Source organism: Danio aesculapii, chromosome 5 (genome assembly GCF_903798145.1).
Source record: "Danio aesculapii chromosome 5, fDanAes4.1, whole genome shotgun sequence".
Taxonomy (NCBI): Eukaryota; Metazoa; Chordata; class Actinopteri; order Cypriniformes; family Danionidae; genus Danio; species Danio aesculapii.
This window is the reverse complement of record NC_079439.1, coordinates 21,673,177-21,682,364: the sequence shown is the minus strand read 5'-3', so window position 1 is coordinate 21,682,364 and position 9,188 is coordinate 21,673,177. Positions and strand designations below refer to the sequence as shown.

The 9,188-nt window shown below is 36.4% G+C and overlaps 1 pseudogene; it reads right to left on the bottom strand.

Annotated features, from left to right (window-relative positions):
• Positions 1-5,048: 5,048 nt before the first annotated feature.
• Positions 5,049-8,935, bottom strand: LOC130228335 (C3a anaphylatoxin chemotactic receptor-like; annotated as a pseudogene).
• Between the last annotated feature and the right edge of the window lie 253 nt (positions 8,936-9,188).

Genomic DNA, 9,188 nt, shown 5'->3' with positions numbered 1-9,188 from the left:
TTTCCATGGAGGAATGGTAAGACTTTCTGTTTTCACAGCTAGTGTCACTTCAATGACTGTTAACATAATACTTTAATGTTAATTAATGTTCACTAGTCTAATACACTAGTGAAATGTTTCCTATTGTCAGGGTTTAATTTGTTCAGTAATCAAACATGCGTTTTCATGCAGTTTCAGTGTCTTTCAGAGGACAAGCATACTGTCTGGAAAAACTCAGATCTTATTTATAAAATATATAAGCCAAAGTTTAAAAGCAGCCAGAAAACCACAAATCTGTCAGGAAATCATGATCTCTTATCCCTGGTTTTATGCTGTTTATAGGGGAAGTGTGATAGTATCAGTTTAAAGTGTCTTTGTGATAACATTAATACACACAGTCATATGAACGGTCCAGGATACACTGTTGACTCTGTTTACTTGAATAACACGAACCACTACAGCTTACTTAAAAGGTCAGTGAAAATGGACTCCCCATTTACTCGAAAAAGAAGATATTCTTCCAAATTCCTCTTTGAAATTTCTCTCGTTTTCAATGGAAAAAGAAACTATAAGTGGAGAATGAGTAAATGTTGACAGAATGTAAACTGTCCCAAATGTTCAAAATGGTTTCATGCACACAGTCTTGTTGATGTCCTATATGAACATGTTTTGCATTTATTTTCTCCAGGTTTTTTTTTTTTCTTCTAGAAAATTGTATTTAAATATGCGGCAACTATAATTGCCAGTGGGCAAATATGTTGTATGCACCTTTCAATGTAAAATTTGAATAGGAGGAGAACATTTGGCATTCTAACTCAAAACAACTGCTTTCAACAAATCAATTTATATTCATAAATAATTGATAATATTAAAAAAACAGAAAACTATTTACCACTATATTTATCATATATATATATATATAAAGTTTAAGTGATACTGCATTTTTGCGTGTACGAGCAGCCATATTGTGTAAAAAAAACTGTAATTTTGAAAATATCCATATTTGTGTGGACAGCAGGGTCTGAAGTCAGTTGTAGTTTTATTTCTTCAGTGATTCTGCTTTTTAACATCAGGAGTTCATCATTCTGTGTTCAGTCAGCACTTCTGCTACAGGGTTATTTTAACTCTCTTTGTGGGAGATGTTCATTTTACTCTGAGGATTTTGCTGTGTCATCAAATTGTGTATGAAAAAGAATCAAATTCTGTTAAAGTAAACAAATCAGTTAAAGGGATACGTTATTTTTAGATGTCGTACAGTGAAAGCAAAAACATTAAACAAGACCAAAAACCTTGATTTAGGAACTTATTAACATATTATTCTCTAATTTTCCATTATTCATGTACTTACAAGGTATTTGCCCACCAGAAACTATAATTGTCCATGTATATTTAACTAAGTAATCAAAAACCTATAGATCTCTTGAAAGATTACTTTTGTTTGGATGAAACTTTCATGATGTATTTGTGAACAAAAAAATTAATAACACAAAAATTGCCTTTATTTGGGAGGGTTTGCCTCCATTTTGCATCCTAGAATTAGGAGTAGGAAGTTAAACGTCTCATGTGACAGGAAGTAAATCAATTTCTTTTTTTTTTTTAGTTCTTAAAATCTTTTATTTGGTTGTTTGCTTGCTTGTCATCGAGACATTAAACTTGGATAACATGTAGAAAATTACTTAGAAAAGGAAAACGGCATCAATGAAGTGGGCTTGTGTGACCTTAAACAAACCTGTCAAGGCAAATTTTTTGGCTAGTATGGTCACTTAATTTTCATAGATTTTATACTATATATTGTCTCACTGTGACCAAAATAACGTGCAGTCTGCAGCTCTGTGTCGTAGACTAAAACAATATAATGCATTGCAAATCTAGTTTGTAAAGATGAACTGAAACAATCATATGGGTATATTTAGCATCTTAACCCATCTTGCAAATAGAGATTTATAATGCTATTAAAACAGTAAGTTCTGAGAGATAGGAGATAATGAAGGTTTACATTGTCAAAAGAAATAAAACATCTTTTAGAATGTATTGTGCTTGAATTGAATTAAAGGCTATCCAATGTTTAAGAAAATTACCAGCACTTAAAGGACACAGAATGCTTAGAAAAAGATTTTTATTTTATATTTTAATGTACAGTACATTTGAGCAAAGGTAACAACACACAAATGGTAAGAGGAATGGTAGGATTTAAAATGTGCCTATTATTCATTTTCAAATATGAATGTTTATGCAGTACAGTATGTCACTTAGCTGTTAGTTAATACAAACTACAAAGCTTTGCAGAACAAAGTTGACAACAAATAAAGTTAGGTACTGGAACAAAGCTGATTCTGAAATGATTCATAAGCAATCCCAGATTTAGTTCTATAGTTGAACTACACATATTCTCATCATTTTCATTGGCTGCCTGTGATCAATGTCACTTTTGTTCTGAACTTTCTTTCATTTATGTTGTCAAAAACATTGAAAGAAGCATTTTTTAGAGACAAAATATTTATTCCAGTACGACTTTTGCACCTTCACAAAATCTTGTTACAATCAATAAAGCTGCGGTCACACTGGACTTTTCTCAGACTTCCGTTCAAACGCACGTGAATGCGTCAGACCGGAAATGCAAGCTTGTGCAACAAGTTTTGCAGATCGCTGCATTGGAAAGTTCAAGCTTGGTGAACTCTGACCTGCAAAATTGCATCACTTGACTTTGTGAGACCAATCGAGGATCAAAACTCACATAGCCTCCTCCTTAGTGCATTCGCCTCCCATGCAGGAATCGCTGGTTCAATCTCCGCTTGGAACTAGTGGGTGGGTGAATGACTAATTGGAATAACATGTAAATACTTTTGAATATCTTGGATTTTACTACAGTCTGTGGTGTAATGTAATATACCTTATGTGTAAAAACTACAATAATTGAGTAATTTGTTTATATTACTGTTGTTGTATTTCTACATGAATGAGTTGGTCAGTTGTGAACATTTGACATTATTGCAACACAGTGCTTTCCCACACTTTAACCAGAAGAGGTCCTCATCGAGCTCTGATTTAGAAAGCTTCGAGTAACGAACCATTTTCCAATACAATTGAGTCGAGCGCTTCACTGGTTCAAAAAGCTTCATTTCACCATCACTACTGTTCAGCAAGACTCAGCAACAATGTGTGTGTGCATGCGTGCGTGCATGTGCATGCACTGTCTTTATAGTCCTAGTAATTATTTCAAGAGCGGCTTTAGCTGTGAGTGTTTGCAATCAGACAAGATCTAGGCCAGGTGTATGAGTGGTGCATGACTGGATCTTGTTGTTCTTTTGCTGGCAGATTTGTAGTTCTCCAGCGATCTGCACAGGCTGGCTCACTGGTGATCGCGACAGATACGGCATGCCAGGAGTTTTTTTCCCCTGTTGCCTGGCTAGACAAAATGTGGCCTGTGATGTGGATGAAGTCCTATGGCCTGACCAAGTGCGGAGATATGATGCTGTGGCTGAATAATGCACTTATTTGTATATTTTTGTACATTGTTTTTACATGGGCTTACTGTACACAAGTGGCAAATGCATAAGATTTCTGTTTTGTGGTTTTGCACAAGTGCTAAATGCACAGGTATTCTTTGTTTTGCGACATGCATTTAGTCTACAGTGAACAATAAACTTTTATCTCTCCAGCTTCATGGCATTGTGTTTTATATTTTTCTATGTCTAGTGTTTAGTGACTTTTCATTAAAGTTTTTAATTTTGATTGACGGGACGACTTGACAACATTGTTCAGTTTTGAGCACAGATTGAACTGTTTTGAGGTGAAAGTTTGGTTTTGCAAGAAGAGTCTGGGGTTTTGTGAATGTAGCTTTAAAATTGGGTTTTGTGTTCACAGTTTAGAAAAAAGGAGAGCAGCTTTCAAGAAATGTGTCTTAGCAATTAAGAAAAACTGTAATGTACTGTAAGAGAGCAGCATTGAACTAGCATACATTTTCACCATTAACCAATCCAAATGTAGGAATGAAAATTATCATATGCATTTGTCTGGGCAACCGTGCCCAGGCCCGTTTCCCGGATCGTTTGAGAAGTGTGAGTGCTCTGAATCAGGTTCAGGTTCAGTTGGCCGGCCCTGGCCCGGTTGGAAGAGGTGTGCCAGAGCACGGTTCACTTGGGCTCAGGCGCGGTACGCTTGTAGTGTGAGTGCAAAGTGTGCCTGAACCCGAAACTGAAGACGAGACGTGACTTTTAAGGGACTGTTTCATATGTGTTTATTAATCATTCTTACTATTCAATGAATGCAAACTGTTGTAGATTATTAAAGATGCAAACCTCTTACTGCAGGACAGCTGCAGCTTTAGCAAACCTCCTTATTCCTGCAGCACGATGATTGTTTATGAGTGTCAAAAGTGGCTGATCTGTTTGCCAATATATTTGACTGCGTGTCACTGCATCCCAAACGACGAAAACAATATAACTAAAAAGATCTTTACTGTGCTGAGCGAGAGCACTTACTGGCAAGGCAAGGCAAGGCAAGGCAAGGCAAGGCAAGGCAAGTTTATTTATATAGCACATTTCATACACAGTGGCAATTCAAAGTGCTTTACATAAACAGGAATAAAAGAAACAATTATAAGAGAAATAAAAACAAACATAAAAATGGTAAGAATAAAAATAAAATAAAATAAAAGCTGATAAAATGTGTTATAAAAGAATTAAAAAGAAGAGAAAAACATAGTAGTTCGATCTGTCGGACGTAGCACAGTGCTCATTCAGTAAAGGCACAGCTAAACAGATGTGTTTTCAGTCTTGATTTGAATGTGCCTAATGTTGGAGCACATCTGATCATTTCTGGAAGCTGATTCCAGCAGCGAGGGGCGTAGTAGCTGAAAGCCGATTCACCCAGCTTTGACTGAACTCTTGGGATTTCTAATCTATTTGATCCTAAAGATCTGAGTGATCTGTTAGGTTTGTATTCAGTGAGCATATCTATAATGTATTGAGGTCCTAGGCCATTTAGTGATTTATAGACCAGTAATAATACTTTAAAATCTATTCTAAATGTGACTGGGAGCCAGTGTAAAGACCTGAGGACAGGTGTGATGTGCTCTGATTTCCTGGTTCTGGTCAGAATTCTGGCCGCAGCGTTCTGGATGAGCTGCAACTGTCTGACTGTCTTTTTGGGAAGGCCAGTGAGGAGGCCATTACAGTAATCCACCCTGCTGCTGATAAAAGCATGAACAAGTTTCTCTAAGTCTTCACTGGAAACAAAGCATCTAATTCTTGCAATGTTTTTGAGATGATAGTATGCTGATTTACTGACTGCTCTGATATGACTATTGAAACTCAGATCTGACTCCAGAGTCACACCAAGATTCTTGACCTTATGTTTTGTTGTTTGACCCTTAGAGCCAAGGTACGCATTCACCTTGAGAACCTCATCTCTGTTCCCAAACGCAATGACTTCAGTTTTCTCTTTGTTTAACTGAAGAAAGTTTTGGCACATCCAATTGTTAATTTCATCAATGCATTGGCAGAGGGTGTCAATGGGGCTGTAGTCATTAGGCAGTAAGGCTAGGTAGATTTGAGTGTCATCAGCATAGCTGTGGTAGGAGATTTGGTTCTTTCTCATTATTTGGCTCAGAGGGAGCATATAAAGGTTGAACAGGAGTGGTGCCAGAATCGAGCCTTGTGGGACTCCACATGTCATGGGTGTCCACCCTGATCTATGGTCACCTATACTGACATAGTAACCTCTTCCTTCAAGGTAAGATCTGAACCATTTGAGGACCGTCCCAGACAGCCCAACCCAGTTTTCCAGCCTATCCAGAAGTATGCTGTGATCGACAGTGTCAAATACTGAACAGCGCATCATCGATGAAGTAAGCGGCTCAGACCCGAATGTAATGTGAGAGCAGGCCGTCGGGGGAGACAGGAGGGCCCGGTTTAAGGCAACTGTACATAGTGTGGGTACGCCCTGACTCTTCTGCTATCAGGCTGTCTTTGAGGCCTACTTACTCTCTTTGTCTCTCCCTCCCCCTGTCTCTCCCTCTACCTCTGGTAACTTTATTTTACATTTAAGCTGGGTACAATTATTATCATATGGTTTTTATCATTTCATATTTTATCATTTTATACAGTTATTTTGTAACTAATTCAGTTGTAACCATAGAGAATTATTGTCATTAAATCATTTCATTTTCAAGTATTTGTGAATTAATTTTGAACATCAACACTTAATTGCTCCATATTGCAATACAATTTAATCACATAATATCAACGCTCTCCCACATTTTTAGCTATTAATACTGCTTTTATTTCCATTTTTGGTATAAGATTGCAGAAGGATGGTTTGACTACAATGTACAGTTTTTTCACCATCAATACTGATAACTTTTAGTCATCCGGCAGAACTACAGTTCGAACCGCAGCAGTTAAAAACCCATTCTTACACAAACATCTCTGAGTGGACATTTCTTTGGAAACTAAACAGAAATAAGAATTATAATGTTCAACAATGCAAAAAAGATTTGCAATGTGCAGATCATGGCGCAATATAACACTTACTCATTTTTATATATTCCACTTTAATCACCACAGTCTTCTGAGATCTAGTTTATTTATGCAGTGGCATGCTTAGCCTCTTTGTATTTGAAGGATCTCTCTTATTAATCGTTTCGGTGAGCACTTTACTATACGCCTTGATTAATAAGAAATTACTGACCAATCAGAGCAGAGTAAACTCAAAGTTATGATTCTTTAAATTAATAATTAAATAATTTTTTAATTATTTAATTTTTTAAATAATTATTATTAAATAATTAAAATTTCTGATAAATTAGGTGGAATGGAAGGAATGTATATATATTTTTATATGGAATGTAAACCATGAAAACCTTCAAAACACATTTAGGCATGTTTAAATTTGCACAATATGGAAACTTTATTATTGTGGAAGTCTTCGAAGTCATAAAAATGGCATTTTAATATGCAATAACTTTTTTAATCAAACTTGTGTTTGCATTCATTAGGTCATTTTAGCTGTTTTTTTTTTTTTTTGCTGTTGTTAGTTTTATTATTATTTATTAATACATTACATATATTAAATTTGCATTATTATATTCAGTTAAAATTATTGTTTCTTAAATTTCTTAACCCAAACATGCAACGAACGTCAGATTAAATATTGTTAAAAGGTTAGAATTTTATTTCTTTAAAAAAGATATAAAATAAAATAAAATGAGGATTGTTAGTGTTAAAATATCTATCTATATATATATAACTACAGAAAAAAGTAAGGGACCTCTTCACAATTATCAGATTCCAAAGCTGCAAAAGTACTCATAATAGAGAATTGATTAAAGCAGTGGTCTTAGACTGAATTCCTGGAGGGCTGCACATTTCAGCACCAACCACCTTCAACTCACACCTGCTAAATAGTCTCTAGTCGTCTTGAACACTTGATTAGTTGCATCAGCAGTGTTTGATTATTAGGGTTGGAGCAAAACTGTGCAGAGTGGCAGCTCTCCAGGAATCCAGTTTGAGACCTATTGATTAAAGAGTGTAAGAATTTACGTTTTTAGAGGAGATTAAAGAGATATGACTTTCTTGTTTCAGACAGCAGTGGAAAGACTGTTAATCACAGGTGATTCATTGGTCTCCTTCAGGTCTCCTCATCAATGGCGCTCTCAATCTTGGACAGAAAGGAATAACATTTCTTCTTGAAGTCTTTGGCCATGAATGCGTACAGGAAAGGGTTTAGAAAGCTGTTCACACTGGCAAGAATAACATACTTTTTGGGCTCTGTACATGGCAGGACTAGTTTGGGCCAACTCTACAATTGAAACTATCTGAAAAGGCAACCAGCAGAGGAAAAGAGCTGTGATCAGTAGCGTCATGATCTTGTAGGGCTTGGTGGATTTGGACATTTGGTTTGATCTAAGTTTACAAATCAGAATAGAGTAACAGGTGGAAATGATCAGGAATGGAATCAGAAACCCAAAAGTGAAGGGTGTGAACACAACGGTACTGTGGTGATGCTCATTATGGGATTACCATAGGACTACTGCTGGTTTATTTTCAGTAGTTCTGAATTTGACAGATGGAATGCTAAACAAAGCAGACACAAACAAAACCAACCCAACCACTAAAGAAGCTTTCTGGACAGTGTGTCGATTCTGGGCCCAGACGGGAAACTTGACGGCGATGCAGCGATCCACACTAATGATGACTAGGATGAAGATGCTGCTGTACATATTGAGGGTCATAACAAAAGAGGTGAACTTGCACATGAAGAGGCCAAAGATCCAGGTGTCCATAACTATTCTGCTACTGCTCAGAGGCAGAGTAGAGCAGAAAAGGAAGTCAGACAAAGCCAGGCTCAGGTACCAGGTGGTGTTCACTGACTTCCTCATCTTAAAACCAGTAATCCACCACCATTCCACCACCATTTCCAACGATGCCGAAAAGGAAAACGATCACATTAAAAATCACTAAGTTCACACATAATGCTTCCTTACAGTGACCAGCTCGAATATCTTCAGAATGCCCTGCTTTTATTAGATTTTTGTGGATTTGTATTAAATCATCACTGTATTCTTCTTCATATTCAAAATCTGATATTGAATTTATTTTGTCTTACACCACTGAAGAGGAAGTGGAGATCTGTAAGAAACCATCAGGCAATGTATTAAAAAAGTAAAGTGAAGTCATTCATCACATGAATAGGCTGAGCAAAATCATCATGGCACAATAACAAAAGCAGAACAAAGTATGTTTAGCTTTCTCCAAAACATATAAATGTAATTGTCGCAATGATTTTTTTAAACACTGATTTATGCATGTATAATGGAAGATTAAAAACAACTGACTGCCACTAAACCTTACCCTAAACTCAGTTCCTGCAAACAGCTCTGCACAGTTTAGCTCCAACTCTAATTTTAGCTTTCACCCCTTCGCAAAGCCCTGGCCTCTCTCTCACTTTCCGACATGTCTTCAGTATCAGCCACACACTGCTCTTTCAATTTATGCACTCCCTAAGGAAATGGTGAATCATTTCTGCACAAATTACATACTGATCTCAGACAAAAGCAGACATGCAGGTCATAAAAGAAAACAAAACAAAGACTAATGATGGGAAGTTTGGATCATTTGAATACAATTAAAATGTTACAGATTGATTTCCTAATGCATAATTCACAAACAAACAAAAACGGTGGCTTCTCGAACAAGACAATTATGCAT